The sequence below is a fragment of the Podarcis liolepis genome (genome assembly GCF_965112155.1).
Source record: "Podarcis liolepis genome assembly, chromosome: 5".
NCBI lineage: Eukaryota > Metazoa > Chordata > Lepidosauria > Squamata > Lacertidae > Podarcis > Podarcis liolepis.
Genome location: NC_139556.1, coordinates 21,648,492 through 21,663,959, shown reverse-complemented (window position 1 = coordinate 21,663,959; position 15,468 = coordinate 21,648,492). Strand labels below are relative to the sequence as shown.

The window sequence follows — 15,468 nt, the reverse complement described above, 5'->3', positions numbered from 1 at the left end:
CATTAACTGTCTATACTTTATGCCAAGAGCAAGCACTGTTCTGTAGCAAAGCACTGGCAGGATCATCCTGCTTTATTGTCCATATTGCAGCTTGACTGGTACAAGAACAGCACCATTTGTGCCTAACCCGTTCAGCCTCATCAGCACTGGGTGCTTTGTGCCATTGCTATGATCAGAGACAATAATTCCCTTGTATGGTATAACACTGACCCAACGATAAAATAGACACAACCCAAAAGCATTTGCTGTGGTTTCTTTTCCCATACCTCACATTAACCGGAACAGCATTCTCAACAAAGCTCGAAACAAACCTTATTTAAGCAGAGGAGGAGAACTAGACTTGTGACAGCCCAGAAAAATGGGGGAGGAAATCAGGACAGAGAAGGGTGACCTCATGTCTTCCTTTATAGAGGACAGTCCTCTTTTTCAAGGTGTCCTCTATTTGAAGCACTGTTCATAGTACAAGTCCAGTTCAAAGGTAGGAAAGAAGCTGTAAGAAAGTTGATCAGAGGCCTTGAAGTTGCCCATCTGCAGTTGACACTCAGAAACAGGCATGACTGCAGTGCCAGGTGAAGAGATGGGCCCAATTTAAGGCCAGGGAGTGGACCCAAGTGAAGACTCCAGTTGCGTTTCCCCCGAGCCTCACCCCGCCTGTGACATCAGTCTACTGCCTGACCATGATTGGTCAATTCCACAAACGGGCAAATTCAAACTTCTGTGGTTGGGATATTTCTCCCACCAGCCATTAGGACCTTCACAAGGGAGTCGTAGCTGCCGTCCATGCTCAGGTGAGCAGGATACGTGTGCACTATTTGAACAATTCATCCAGGTTGCCAAATAGAGTTGCAGTTTTGCTTTCCCCCATCCCCGTTTAAACAGCTCTGCCTTTAAACAGCTGCCTGGATATACAGAAATTAAATTTAGCAAGTGAAGCTTATCTTGGCATGGGGGTAAGTGTTACAAAGAGCTTAGCTGCAAAGCATCTCGGTGTCTGGGTTGTTGTGAAAAATTGCAGGATCTGGGCTTTGAATAAAATGCGAGAACTGCACTGTCAGACTACCTCTTGGCGCATGCCCTAAGCTATTATAGGGGAGAAGCAGGCATGGCCTGAGGAGCACAAAAAACTTTGCTTTCCAATCCATCTGGAGCCATAATTAGATAGGCCTTGCATCAGCTATGGCTGGGGATGCCATGCATGTGATTTCAAAACATAACGATCTGCTTAAAGCAGATCTGTAATTCATCACACAAGATCTTAGTATCAAAATCATTCTCCTCCCCAGATCTGTTTTATTTGAATTTCTGCAGCCTGCTTTTATTATGGCTGGCGGACTTGACTTTGAAGTAGTGTTATGCCTCTCCACTCGGCAATGCCCATCACCCTGCTGTTCCAAGATGAAGACAGCATTCCAGAAATTCATGCTCAGCAGATGCAGATACCCATTCTACAATTAACCTGACCTTATCACAAATAAGCACTTCTGCTTTTCTGGACAACGTCTTGTGAGAAGGCAAAAAGCAAACCTAGCTGTCCTGATAAAGCCACCGAAGGCTTTTCACTGGGAGTGTTTGAAGCCTTTCGATGGATTTTAGAAAATAATTTCTGCCTTCCACAAAAGCAAATAGCTCAATGCTGTTTGATCCATTGGTTTAGTAGATGCATTTATTGCTTCACACAAGGGAAAAGAGTCCCAAAGCGATTTACAATAGAAGTGAAGTACAAAATTATGTAATAAAATATCCATAAAACAATACAAAACAAAAAAGTGGTTGTCCAAAGTCACCAGAAGTCAGAACACCCACTCCACCCTGCATAACAACAATATCCAACATAATTGTTGAGCATCACATGTACACTGGGCTTAATGGCACATGGTTTCCATTCTGAGCAGAGTTATGTGAATAAGGGGGGGGGGGCGATAAGAACATAAGATGAGCCAATGACCCATCAGGCCAATGACCCATCTAGTTCAACATTCTGTTCTCATAGCAGCCAACCTTGTTTGATTGGTTTTTGTTTGTTTGTTTAGTATTAAATTTCTATACTTCCCTTCAGCCGAGGATCATAGGTAAAGGCAAAGGGACCCCTGACCAGTCGTATTTTTATTTTAAGAAATTAATTTGTACTTCTGCAAATCTTGGGTTTGATTCCTTCAAACGTATATCCCTCTTTGTGATTGGTGACCCTGTTTTGACTACATCCCTGGCACAGGAGTCAACACTTAGGGGTTGAGATCCCTTTAAGGTAAAGATAAATGCTGTTTACCTTCCCGCCGGAGTGGTACCTATTTATCTACTTGCACTTTGACATGCTTTCGAACTACTAGGTTGGCAGGAGCAGGGACCGAGCAACGGGAGCTCACCCCATAGCGGGTATTTGAACTGCCAACCTTCTGATTGGCAAGTCCTAGGCTCTGTGGTTTAACCCACAGCACCTATACTTCCCTTCAGCCGAGGATCATAGGACAGTACAAAATAAAAGGACAATATAAAAACACAAACATACATACCATAATAACCAACGAAAACAATAACCACCACATTTTAAAAGGCCATAGATTGTTTAATTAGCCAAAAGCCTGGGAGAAGAGGAAGGTTTTTGCCAGGCACCTAAAGATATGTAATGAAGGCACCAGGCGAGAGCCAGTGTGGTGTAGTGGTTAAGAGCAGTAGACTCGTAATCTGGTGAACCGGGTTCACTTCCCCGCTCCTCCACATGCAGCTGCTGGATGACCTTGGGCTAGTCACACTTCTTTGAAGTCTCTTAGCCCCACTCACCTCACAGAGTGTTTGTTGTGGGGGAGGAAGGGAAAGAAGATTGTTAGCCGCTTTGAGACTCCTTTGGGTAGTGATAAAGCGGGATATCAAATCCAAATTCTTCTTCTTCCCTGGGGAGAGACCTCCTAGCATGTAGAAGACATTGCAGATGGGGCTACTGCAAATGTTCATGCTGCTCCCGCCCCCCCTCAAAAAAGGGGGGGGCTCTCATTTGAACAGGTGGATGAAATAATGTCAGCAAATTTCAAGATACAGTTGGATCAGAGATACCTTTAAGTTCAATGGCAATTTTCATCGGTTATTTAAAATCTCACATTCAAAGCCCCTTGGTAGAAAATGCCTTGATAGCTTCATGAATATTTGTGGCAACCCAGTATCTGTTACCACAGAAGAGTGGTTATGTTCAAAACATTTACATTGATAAACTTTTTTACTTTTCAAACGTTTTAAATGACTTGTTAATTTTTCTTAGAAATAATTTCTGCAAACTGGCTTTGAGGATTTTGTTTTGTTTTTTGATTTTTTTTACAACCAAGCGGTGTATAAATTTTGTGAAGTAAATAACTGGGCCAACTTTTTATAAATATCTCTGAGAATAGGGTGAGCTCAGGAGGAGTTTCATTAACTGATGTTTGGTGCCTTCTTGGTCAGATGCATGAAGTGTTATTTTCAGTAGGGAAGTGTGCTGATACAGAGTGCTAACACCTATGAGACATAGGCTGGATCTAGACACATCAAAAAAACGTTTCAGGAAAACGCATTGTAAACCTCATAATGGGAAATCACATTGCCAAAAGACAGAACTTCGCAGCACCATCTAGCGTCACAGTGTTATAATGCATTTAAAACATTATTTTATTTATTTCTTACTAATGGAACTGAGTACCAAGGTGCAGACATCATCAAACTCGGCCCTCCAGATGTTTTAGGATTGCAATTCCCATCATCCCTGACCACTGGTCCTGTTAGCTAGGGATTATGGGAGTTGTAGTCCCAAAACATCTGGAGGGCCGAGTTTGGGGATGCCTGCCACAGTGAAACATTCACAGGAGCAGACACTGGTAGCAGCTAAGTTTTACTCAGAGGAGATGCACTGAAATGAATGGAAGTAACATAGTCATGTTAATTCATTTCATTGGAGCTACTCTGAGTAAGAGTTTTACTTTTGAAGAATCAAAAGTGCACTCAGTAAGGCAGCAACAGCTCTCTGTGTACAACCCCTGAACAGGAGATTCTGCTCTCAAAACTCTGATGGATAGTGGCTGGTTTTAGCTTCAACCGGGTGGCTTTCGACTTTTAAAAAATGTGTATTGATTTGATTACATTTTTCTTGCATTTTACCCTTGTTTTGTATTTGAAATATCTGTGTGTCGCCTATTTTATGAGGTGACTAATAAATCTAAATAGCAAACAAACTGCTTTGAGGACCTGACAGTTGAGAAATGGGGCATAAATCTAATAAAGAAATACACAAATTCAGAGAACGTCTGCAATCAATACTGCTTCCTAGGTCACATGTTTGCAGCCAACACTATGTTTATTCTCTGTTTTGGGTTATTTGGCTTTACTGAATGTTAGTGTTGCATTTGACTGAATTATATGGGCTTTTTAAATACTTTTGGGTAGTTTTAAAGTCCTTAATTGTACATTGTCCAGAGAACCTGGGTTATGGCGCAACTTAACGTAACAAATACAGTGGATGAATAAATTCCTTTTGACGGGCATCTTCTGCTGTCTACAGAAACAAACAACCTAACGCCATTCACATTCATATATCCATCATTTTCTGTCACAAGGCCAAAATGCTTTCCACAGATGTAGTTCCTTTGGAAGAGGCCATTACACACACACCCTTCCCCTTTCACTCCAGCCTTCAGGGATCTAACAGTTGCCTAATGCTAACCTCATCCATCAGAAATTTAAGAAGCCCTGCCTAGCTGAAGGGCAATTCTATTGAACAATGCTGCCAAATCTTAACAGCACTTTGCTGTTTCGGGTGCTATTTTATCACGTGCCTTGCATGTTCTTTTGACAGAAATTAGACTTTGGTCTGTCCTCCAGATTTGACCATTTTTACCCTTCAGTTCTTCTATCAAGTATGTTAGACGTAGATGGTTAATGTTTCTGCCAAATTACAATATTCAATGTATTTTTCTTTCTTTCTTTTGTACCGGCATTTAGAGGCCAACTAATTCAGGGTCACTGGTTTCTTTCTTAACACCTTCCGAGCCACTTTCCTTTGGACTCCGTTGCCACAAATCTTCCCTCAAAACTGAGTGGAAGGAGATTAATCAAATTTGACAGCAGTAGTTCTCTTCTGTGCCCCTACAAAAACCAGCAGGGAGAGTGGGGAGGATTGTCTGAAAAATACTAGAGAGAAGTATTTGTTAATTCATTCTGAAGTTATTATGTGATTAACTTTCCCGCTGCAAATGGTGAGATTCAGGAGATATTTAATTAGGGCTGGATCATGCGCTTCATCTCCTGACTTATTCCAATAAATGCAATTTTAGTGCCCTGATCTATGAGCTCAAAGCTCTCAGGGGAAGCCTAGTGGTGCTCAGTTAAGAGTTCAAAGCACCCAGAACACCTGAAAGCTCTTTGAGAGTTCCTATGGTTCTACCAAATGAATAAGATATCATCTCTGTCTGGCTCCAAGTGAAGCATCACATGAGGAGGAGGAGTTTGGATTTGATATCCCGCCTTTCACTCCCTTTAAGGAGTCTCAAAGCGGCTAACATTCTCCTTTCCCTTCCTCCCCCACAACAAACACTCTGTGAGGTGAGTGGGGCTGAGAGACTTCAAAGAAGTGTGACTAGCCCAAGGTCACCCAGCAGCTGCATGTGGAAGAGCGGAGACGCGAACCCGGTTTCCCAGATTACGAGACTACCGCTCTTAACCACTACACCACACTGGCTCTCTATGAGAGTGGCAAGACTGTGTTCTTCAATCAGGATGGTCCTGAATTCGGTTCTGGAAGACCTTTCTCACAAGGATAGTGTCAGAGCCTCATTGTCCTCTGAGCCTGTTTGCAGTGTGTGATACCGGAGTCATGGGGTCATATCAGTTAGCCCAATTTTGCTCATACACTCAATAAGGGCACCATAACCAACACCAGCTCTTTGATTAGGATATAGGATAGCCATCTTCAAATACCTAGTCACATGGAAGATGGAGCAAGCTTGTTTTCTCCTGCTCTGGAGGCTAGGATCCAAACCAATGGATTCAAGTTACAAGGAAGGAGATTCCAAATAAACATCAGGAAGAACTTTCTGACAGTAAGAGCTGCTTGACAGTGGAACTGACTCCCTCACAAGGTTGTGGCATCTCCTTCATTGGAGGTTTTTAAGCAGTGGTTGGATGGCCATCTGTCCTGGATGCTGAGGCATCACACACCTACTTCCCAAGCTAACAAGCCCCACCTGGGCTATTTTACTATTCAGGTCAACTTTGCAAGGCTTAATTCCATTGCAGGATTTTAAATACCCGTCATCATCTTTGGCTTCACTGAATTTTGTTTATAACACTCTTCCATTTTCTTCTAGTCATGAGGGTGGGGGGTGGGGAGGAGCCTCACAAGCGGAGTAGCCTAGGGCCTCTCTTCATCTAAATCCAGCCCTGGTCACTCCCTTCTGCACAATTTCCAGCTTGTCAGTATCCTTCACAAATTATGGTGCCCAGAACTGGACACAGTTCTCCACGTGTGGTCTAAGCAAGGCAGAATAGAATGGGACTATTACATCCCTTCTGTAGATGCAGTCTAGAATAGCATTAGCTTTCCCCACCCTGCTCCATCACACTGTTGACTCATGTTAGGCTTGTTGTCTACTAAGACCCCTAGATACAAAGACCTCCTGTTCTCACACACACTTGAGTGCCAGTGGTGGGCAGCTGGAACCCGCCATTTTAAACTGCTTGCCGTACTCCCAGAGAGCATTGTGGGCAATCCCAATGGCAGGCGGTATTCAGCTTCACACCACATATCGTACTGTCTGCTGTCGCTGCAATCCTTTGTACATCACTCTGAGTTATGTTTAAGAGATGAAGCCGTATAGAAATTAAATAATCAAATCAATTTCACAGCGCTACTGCCGCTCGCCGCCACCACCTGCTGTCAGAAAGCTCACTAATGCAGGAAGAAGCCCACCCGACAACACTTTGTCGGGGGCAAGGCTCGCACCTGGTGCCATCCTTGACAGAGCAACCATGATGACACAAGCTCCTTTTATGTTTTAAGCTGCAGCTCTTCCCACTTCCATTAGCCGGCTAGACTGAATTCAAAGACTCCGTTTTTTTTAAAAAAAAAAGCCAAGCTGAATGCAAAAGTGAGGGGAGGGTGAGAGATGGAAGGAGGGGAGCATATTCTGCCTGTCGCTATTTCATCTCAATAGCATATTAAGGAAGCTTGGTGTTTATGTCATATTGAGAAGTTTATTTATCTGAGCTGTTGATCTGTGTTTCCGACAGATCACAAGTATGGGCCCATGTAATGTGGCAGTTACTATGGAAACATCTCATTTATTGGGGGGGGGGGATCAACAGGGTAACTCACGTAAAAGGCCCAATTAGTGACAGGGGTTGGTGAGACTGCTAAAATGGCCCCCTTTAACCAGGGGTATCAGTGAACATGGAGCCTCGCGTCTGTCAGTTCGTTTCTTAAATGTAACATGTTCAACATCAGCATATGCTGAGCGTACACCAAGCAATATCTCCATTTCCCGTGGGCTTTTCTCTCTCTTTCAAATGAGACGCAGATCTGATTTACCAACGCATGCACTTCATGGGAGTTTTTATCAGCTGGTTGCTCAGCTTGGTTAATAATAGCCTATCCCTATTCCTCAGACAAACCTAGACAGCATCTTAAAAAGCAGAGACATCACCTTGCCAACAAAGGTCCGTATAGTTAAAGCTATGGTTTTCCCAGTAGTGATGTATGGAAGTGAGAGCTGGACCATAAAGAAGGCTGATCGCCGAAGAAATGATGCTTTTGAATTATGGTGCTGAAGGAGACTCTTGAGAGTCCCATGGACTGCAAGAAGATCAAACCTATCAATTCTGAAGGAAACCAGCCCTGAGTGCTCACTGGAAGGACAGATCCTGAAGCTGAGATTCCAGTACCTTGGTCACCTCATGAGAAGAGAAGACTCCCTGGAAAAGACCCTGATGCTGGGAAAGATGGAGGGCACAAGAAGAAGGGGACGACAGAGGACGAGATGGTTGGACAGTGTTCTCGAAGCTACCAGCATGAGTTTGACCAAACTGCGGGAGGTAGTGGAAGACAGGAGTGCTTGGCGTGCTCTGGTCCATGGGGTCACAAAGAGTCGGACACAACTAAACAACTAAACAACAACAACATTCCTCAAGGTACGGGGTGGTTTCATTCCTAAATCCCCCCCCCCCCCCGCACTAGAAGAGTCCAGAAATGTGCTAGCATAGCGTATCTGCACTGGCGTGGCTCCAGCCTTGTACCAGAGGAAGGTATTGCTGGCAGAAGCCTTAGTCCCTGAAAGAAACCATCAGCATGGGAGGGCAGGAAGTGAGCAGGGCGGAGATATACAGGGGAGGCTCAGTGTTTAGGAGGAATCCTTTGCTACCCCAGTGAACATTATGTCAACATATATGGTGGCGTATAAGTACAGTCCAGTTGAAATTCAGGGAAGCCCCCGGACTTATTTCACATTAGGTCCAGGGCAGCTCAGTCTAGGAAACTCTTCGCCCACTGAGGTGCATTTGGCCCCTTCAGCTCATAGAATTCACAACCATAGAATTGTAGAGTTGGAAGGGACCCTGTGGGTCATCTAGTCCAGCCCCTGCAATGCAGGAATACGCAGCTGTCCCGTACAAGGATCAAACTCACAACCTCAAGGACTGCCCCATTCCATATGAACCTACCCAGACCCTGAGAACATCTTCTGAGGCCATCCTATGCATTCCTCCTCCTCGAGAGGATTGGAGGGCGGCAACACAAGAATGGGGCCTTCTCTGCAGTGGCTCCCCGTCTGTGAAATGGTCTCCCCAGGGAAGTTTGTCTGGCTCCTTCATTATACACCTTTAAGCACTGGGCAAAAACGTTCCTTTTTAACCAGGCCTTTGGTTGATCTGACCTACTCCTACTTTTTCAAATCTGACCTACTCCTTTTTTTTTTTTTTTTTTTTACCTGTTTGGTCTTCTAATGCTACCGTCAAAAGTCGTATTTAATCTTCAAAGCTATGACGGTGAGATTTTATGTGCCGTCCATTTGCCATGTTTTTAAACGGCTGCTCGTATCTTATTTTATCCATTTTTACAGCCGTTTGCATTTTGTGTATCGGAAGCCACCTCGTGAGGGTATTTGCCCGGAAAGGTGCCCTAAGGATGCTTTAATTAATGAAAAATGATAACATGTTTGATAAATTAAATAATTGCAACAAATATCATTTAATTAATAAAATGAATTAATACTGATTCTTCCAGTGACCTCATTGTAGTAACTTCAGTTCTTCCTTATATCTGTGTGACATTTCCTTCTCCCTCTCCTTTTGAAATTAATAATAATAATAATATGTTTATTAATCATTGGCAAAATCAAATGACAACCTAAGGTTGTATGGAGCATCCCCAGGAAAGTTCGCTAGCCTTCAGTTGTAACTCCTCAGATCTTTTACCTGAAGAAGAAGCTGGAAATAAATCCCTTTAGGTGACATTTTGGGGGGCAAGTGTAATTTTCTCCTAAATATACCCTTCTAGGCAGTATTTTTAGCACTGCATTCAAGAGATTGTCAGGTGATACCTGATATTAGAGTGAATGACGCTTCCTATTGTAAGGGAAACTCACTACTTTTTCTTATCGCATGATCAATATCAAGTCACTGACATCAAAGGGAAACAAGAGGGTATATCCACTTTTGATTCCCCCTTTCTCTGCCAAGTCTATAGTCTGGCTTCATAGCACCTTCTTCCACATCGACATCTGTTTTGGAAGACACTATGCAACTATACAAGATTCATCTAATAAATATGTATGTGGGGGTTTATTGCTTAATAATTGTAAGGTTAATAGTCACAGTGAATACCTATATTTAATACGTCAATGAGGCTGCAAAAATGCCAAGGTGACCAGCTTTAGCACGTATCCATTCTACTTGTGGGTCTACAAATATGAGCCCTGTCATAAGTGCTTTCAAACTGAGGTCAGTATTGATTCAGGTCCATGGGAAAAGCAGAGGGCTGTGACAGCTTAAAATGACGCACACCGAGAGAATTATTTGCCGGAATTTCATGAAAAGTGATAAATTTACATGTGGCATGACCTGACGTACTAATCCTTAATACTCAGGGCAAGTATAACACCAGGCGATTAGCCAGAGGTGTGCTTTTTTAAATACAGTTTTGTACTTGATGTTGAAAAATCCAAATCTCCCTTTATGAAATCCACACCATTCGTTATGAGGACAGTACCTCCCATGCTTCTGGTTGCTGAGGTGACACGCACTATTTTTCTGAACTAAAATAGGAGCCACATTTGAATCTTATCTTCTCATAGAATTAGTCTGGATTCAAAACCAGTGTGTGTGTGTGTGTACACACAGATGGTCTGGGAAAAGTCTGCTGGCGACAAGCAGACCTAGCCAGGGGTGGATCTACACGCATGTTTTTAACGTTAAGAAAGGGTCAAAGAAGGGCTGTGGTAACGTGGAGGGATAAATGGCGCATTTTTTTAACGTTCTTAATGTGTTATTAAAGCGTCACACCAGAGGGCTCTGCAGAGCAACCAGCAGCATTTTGACGGAAATAAACCAACAACAAAGTAAGAAAAATGATTTAAATTACATGTATGCCCTGTGACATTCTAGAACAATATGTCTAATATTGTTCTAATATTGTTAAACAGGTCAGTGGTGTAGATCCAGCCTAGAGCAGTATACATGCAGGGGTGCAGTGATTTTGGGGTGGAGCGGGACGCAGGAATACGCATACCCCTAAACATTTTGTAAATCTAATGGGAGAAGAAACTAATTTTTTAAAAAAATGTTAGTTTCTTCTCTAGCATGGTGAATCATTAGTTCCATTGCTACCCCTGATGGCGGCCTCATTTGCTTTCCCGGTGTAATGCATGTTCTTTGTACTTTTGTCCATTTACTGTATTTATTTTTCCCGATTTGAACTATGAAATGCTGATTTTCTTGGGTCAAAAGGAGAGTAGAGTGGTACCTCGGGTTACAAACACTTTGGGTTACAGACTTCGCTAACCCGGAAGAAGTACCTCGGGTTAAGAACTTTACCTCAGGATGAGAACAAAAATCGCAGCAGCGCGGCGGCAGCAGGAGGCCCCATTAGCTAAAGTGGTACTTCAGGTTAAGAACAGTTTCAGCTTAAGAACGGACGAATTAAGTTCTTAACCCGAAGTACCACTGTACCCCTAAACACTTTTTAGGGGGGAAGCATTGCAGGGTTGTATGGGGTGTTAGGGGGAGGGGGAGTACCTTTGGTGGGGGACACATCATGCTCTTTCTGGGGCAGTTTGTCCACCTTTGGCCCCCACCCTGCACTCCTCTCTCACCTGCGGCCCCAAGGTAAGCTGTCAGCATGCAACAGCAGCCACACCCTGGGAACAGCTACGACTGGCTGGGTTCACATATTAGGAAAAGATCTGGGATCAAAGGTGTGGGCTGTATGCTACTTCATAGGTGTAACGGCAGAGTGTGAGAGTGAGGGACAAAAGATATGTGTGTGTGCATCTCTGGAAAGAAGATAAAAGTTCCTACCAGAGAAGAATGGCAGATGAAGTTGATGGACTATGCTGAAATGGCTAAAATGACCAGAAGAATCAGCTATCCGGAGGACCAAAATTTTAATAAGGAATGGGGAGGAATTATAACTTATCTAAAAGATCATTGTAAACAGTTGAAATCATTAATAGGATTGGAATATCACTTGTAGTTTAAGGGTGAATTCTAGACACAATGGAGATGTAAAAGATTTGGATCATCATAAATGAGAGTGCCTGATCACCTCATCTCTCTCCTGAGAAATTTTTATGTGGGGCAAGAAACTACAGTTAGAACTGGATATGGAATAACTGATTGGTTCAAAATTGGGAAAGGAGTACAACAAGGCTGTATATTGTCTCCCTGCTTATTTAACTTATATACAGAATTCATCATGTGAAAGGCTGGACTGGATGAATCCCAAGCCAGAGTTAAGATTGCCTGAAGAAATATCAACATGCTGATGACACAACCTTGATGGCAGAAAGTGAGGAGGAATTAAAGAACCTTTTAATGAGGGTGAAAGAGGAGAGCGCAAAATATGGTCTGAAGCTCAACATCAAAAAAACAAAGATCATGGCCACTGGTCTCATCACCTCCTGGCAAATAGAAAGGGAAGAAATGGAGGCAGTGAGAGATTTTACTTTCTTGGGCTGCATGATCACTGCAGATGTTGACAGCAGTTACAAAATTAAAAGACGCCGGCTTCTTGGGAGAAAAGCAATGACAAACCTAGACAGCATCTTAAAAAGCAGAGACATCACCTTGCCAACAAAGGCCTGTATAGTTAAAGCTATGGTTTTCCCAAGTAGTGATGCATGGAAGTGAGAGCTGGACCATAAAGAAGGCTGATCGCCGAAGAATTGATGCTTTTGAATTATGGTGCTGGAGGAGACTCTTGAGAGTCCCATGGACTGCAAGAAGATCAAACCTCTCCATTTTTAAAGAAATCAGCCCTGAGTGCTCACTGGAAGGACAGATTGTGAAGCTGAGGCTCCAATACTTTGGCCACCTCCTGAGAAGAGAAGACTCCCTGGAAAAGACCCTGATATTGGGAAAGATTGAGGGCACAAGGAGAAGGGGATGACAGAGGACGAGATGGTTGGGCAGTGTTCTTGAAGCTACCAACAGGAGTTTGACCAAACTGCAGGAGGCAGTGGAAGACAGGAGTGCCTGGTCCATAGGGTCATGAAGAGTCGGACATGACTAAACTAAACAACAACAACAAAAGTTGTAGGACGAAATGATCAATAATAGGACCCACAAAGGGGAGGATGGAAATCCAGGAGATTCCTTGGAATCTTGTTTTTATGATTGATATATCATTGTAAAATTTTAATACCAAATAAATAAAGTGTGTGTGTGTGTGTGTGTGTGTGTGTGTGTGTGTGTGTGCGTGTTATGCTCTATTTTCATCCAGTCCAATGAGAAGGATGCCTTTTGGACAGCATTCTTTTAATCTCAAGTAGAAGAGCACAAACTCACCTCTGATTCACATCTCCAGAGCAGTAGAGCTTTTGTCAGCGAGTCGTACAGTCAGGTCCTGCATTTGTTGTCAGATACATATGTTGCCCTCAGAACCAGATGGTGGGCATGCATATGGCTGTAGCTGTAATGACAAGAAGGGCCTCAAGCCTGCTGCTTTTAAACCTGCCTTGGCAGCAAGAATAGACGCAGCCACGGTCCCACTGCTGCGACAGGCCAATCAGGAGCATTGGGGGCCGTGGTTTGTGCAATCAGTCAATGATGCCTGCAAATTGCTTTTGTATATAGGAAGCCATTTGGATGAAAGATCTCTAGGAATGTGAGGTTCTCGCCATTGCTGGTGTTGCCAAAGAAAAGCCAAAGGCATCTCTTGCTCCTCTTCCAGAAGAGGGGGAAAGGGAAGGAACACAAGCGCTTGAGAGAAGTTCCCAAATTGCCTCCCACTTGTAAACTTCCAGATACACTGCCATGGCAAAGTGTGTGGGGCTCGGGAAACCTTGGCAATCACAAGGCATATTTCCCATCTGTTTGCAGCAATATGCCCCAAAACGCCAGGTTTCTAAGTGTACGATTTAGCTAGGCTGCAGTGCTTACTGTTCAGGAACTGGATTGTTTTCCTCCTACTTAATGCTGATTTGTAACCTCTCTGCTTTTCTTTCCCTCTTTCATTCATTCTCTGGTGCTTGCTTGCTTTTAGGAGCAAACAACCCAAACGACAACATGACCAAAGATCTCTTGCTCCCTTGTTTTCTTTTGCTGCCCCTAGTGCAGAGGTTTTCAACGTCCACGATTCCCTTGACCAAACTACATTCTTTCTGTTGCACCCCTGTGGGGCTCAGGAGCCCAGTTATGTCACACCCCTTGCCTGCAGAGCTGGCAGCTTCTCACCCTTTTTCAAACACCTTCCCTTGGGGAGTGTTCCCTCAGCCTCCTCTCACCTCCCCTCTCCTTGGGGGGTCCTCTGGGCAGCTTCTGCTGCTGGCCCTGGTCTCTGAGGTTGCCCCTCACACTGCCCCACAGGAGCCTGGGAAGCACCCCCTGGCCAGCCCCAGACAGTGGCCTAGGGAGCTTGTAGTCGGGGCTGCTGCAACAACAGCTGTGCAAGCCTTTGGGAGGCAGAGATGCAAGAGGGCATCAGAGGAGGGAGGGAAGGAAAGAAGGACAGAGGCCACTGTTGCCTGCAGCACCCCTGACCATCATTCAAGGCACCCCAGGGTGCCACAGCACACTGGTTGAAAACTACTGCCCTAGTGCTTCAGAGGTGGAGAACCTGAGCCCCTTCAGATGTTGTTGGACTACAACTCCTATCATCCCTTGCTGACTGGGGCTGATGGGAGTTGTATTCCAACAAGATCTAAAGGGGCACAGGTTCCCCATTCCTAATCAACATGGTGCCACTTCCCTCTGTTCCTTCAAATCTCTCCGCATAACCCACTTGCTCCATAAAGCCTTTCCATCAAAGCTCTCCATAAACCCACTTAGTTCATAACGCTGTGCGAAGCTGTGCTGACTATTGTATTTTTCGATCTATAACATGCACCCGACCATAACACACACGTAGTTTTTAGAGGAGGAAAACAAGAAAAAAAAATTCTAAACATAACAGTGGATGTATGATTTTTGTGGTTCATGCTGTGGCCACAGACATGTGATCTGATAGTGAATTTGGAGTAGCCCAATGCAAAAATCCTGAGGATCCATGTGGATCCATGCTTTATAACCACGTTTTAAGTGGAGAGGGAAGGAAAAGCACTCAAGGGACAAGGAGCATGCGTGGGGTGGGTGGAGAAGGATGCTGCTAATAATGAAGAAGAGGGGTATAAAGGGAGAAGGCTCCTCTCCTCTCCCACTTTGCTCCTTTAAAGAAGCAGGCTCTCTGTCCCTCTCTCCTCCCCACTCAGTGGCTCTTCTCCCGCTTTGCTGTTTCAAAGCGAGCCACGGAGGAGGGAAGGAAGGGGAACCATGGATCCTCTGCTCACGACTGCAGCAGATCCCCCTGCCACCCGTAGGCATTCCCTCCATAACACGCACAGACATTTCCCCTTACTTTCTAGGAGGAAAAAAGTGAGTGTTATGGTGCAAAAAATACGGTAATTCAACTCCGACTTTGGAAATAAAGCACACTCTGGAAATAAAGCATACTTTGGAAATAAAGCGAAGGGGGTTGGATTTGTACACGACCCCATCCCCTGTCCAATGGTTCCTTGGCCTTTGCAAGAAGAAATTGTTTCAGTGAACAAATGTGTAACTGTCAGGTGGCTGTGGCAAGTTTCAATCACTCAGTGCTTTGACAGAAGGAAATGAGGCCTTAATAAATGTGTCGACTAAAAATCCAAAGCACAGAGTTTGGCTGCACCACATATTTTCTAATTTCAGTATTTATTTGTGGTACAACTTGTAGCCAAGGGAAAGTGGTCCCAAATGTGTGCTAAACTGCAGTGATATGGGAGACTACAC

The 15,468-nt window shown here is 44.1% G+C and overlaps 1 long non-coding RNA gene across 1 annotated transcript in view; it reads right to left on the bottom strand.

Moving 5' to 3' along the window:
- Positions 1 to 15,468, bottom strand: part of LOC310706756 — a 40,858-nt gene that overhangs the window by 24,898 nt on the left and 492 nt on the right. The window contains exon 2 of the long non-coding RNA XR_014526151.1: positions 13,012 to 13,135. This is a non-coding gene — a long non-coding RNA (uncharacterized lncRNA). The remainder of the gene's footprint in view (positions 1 to 13,011; positions 13,136 to 15,468) is intronic.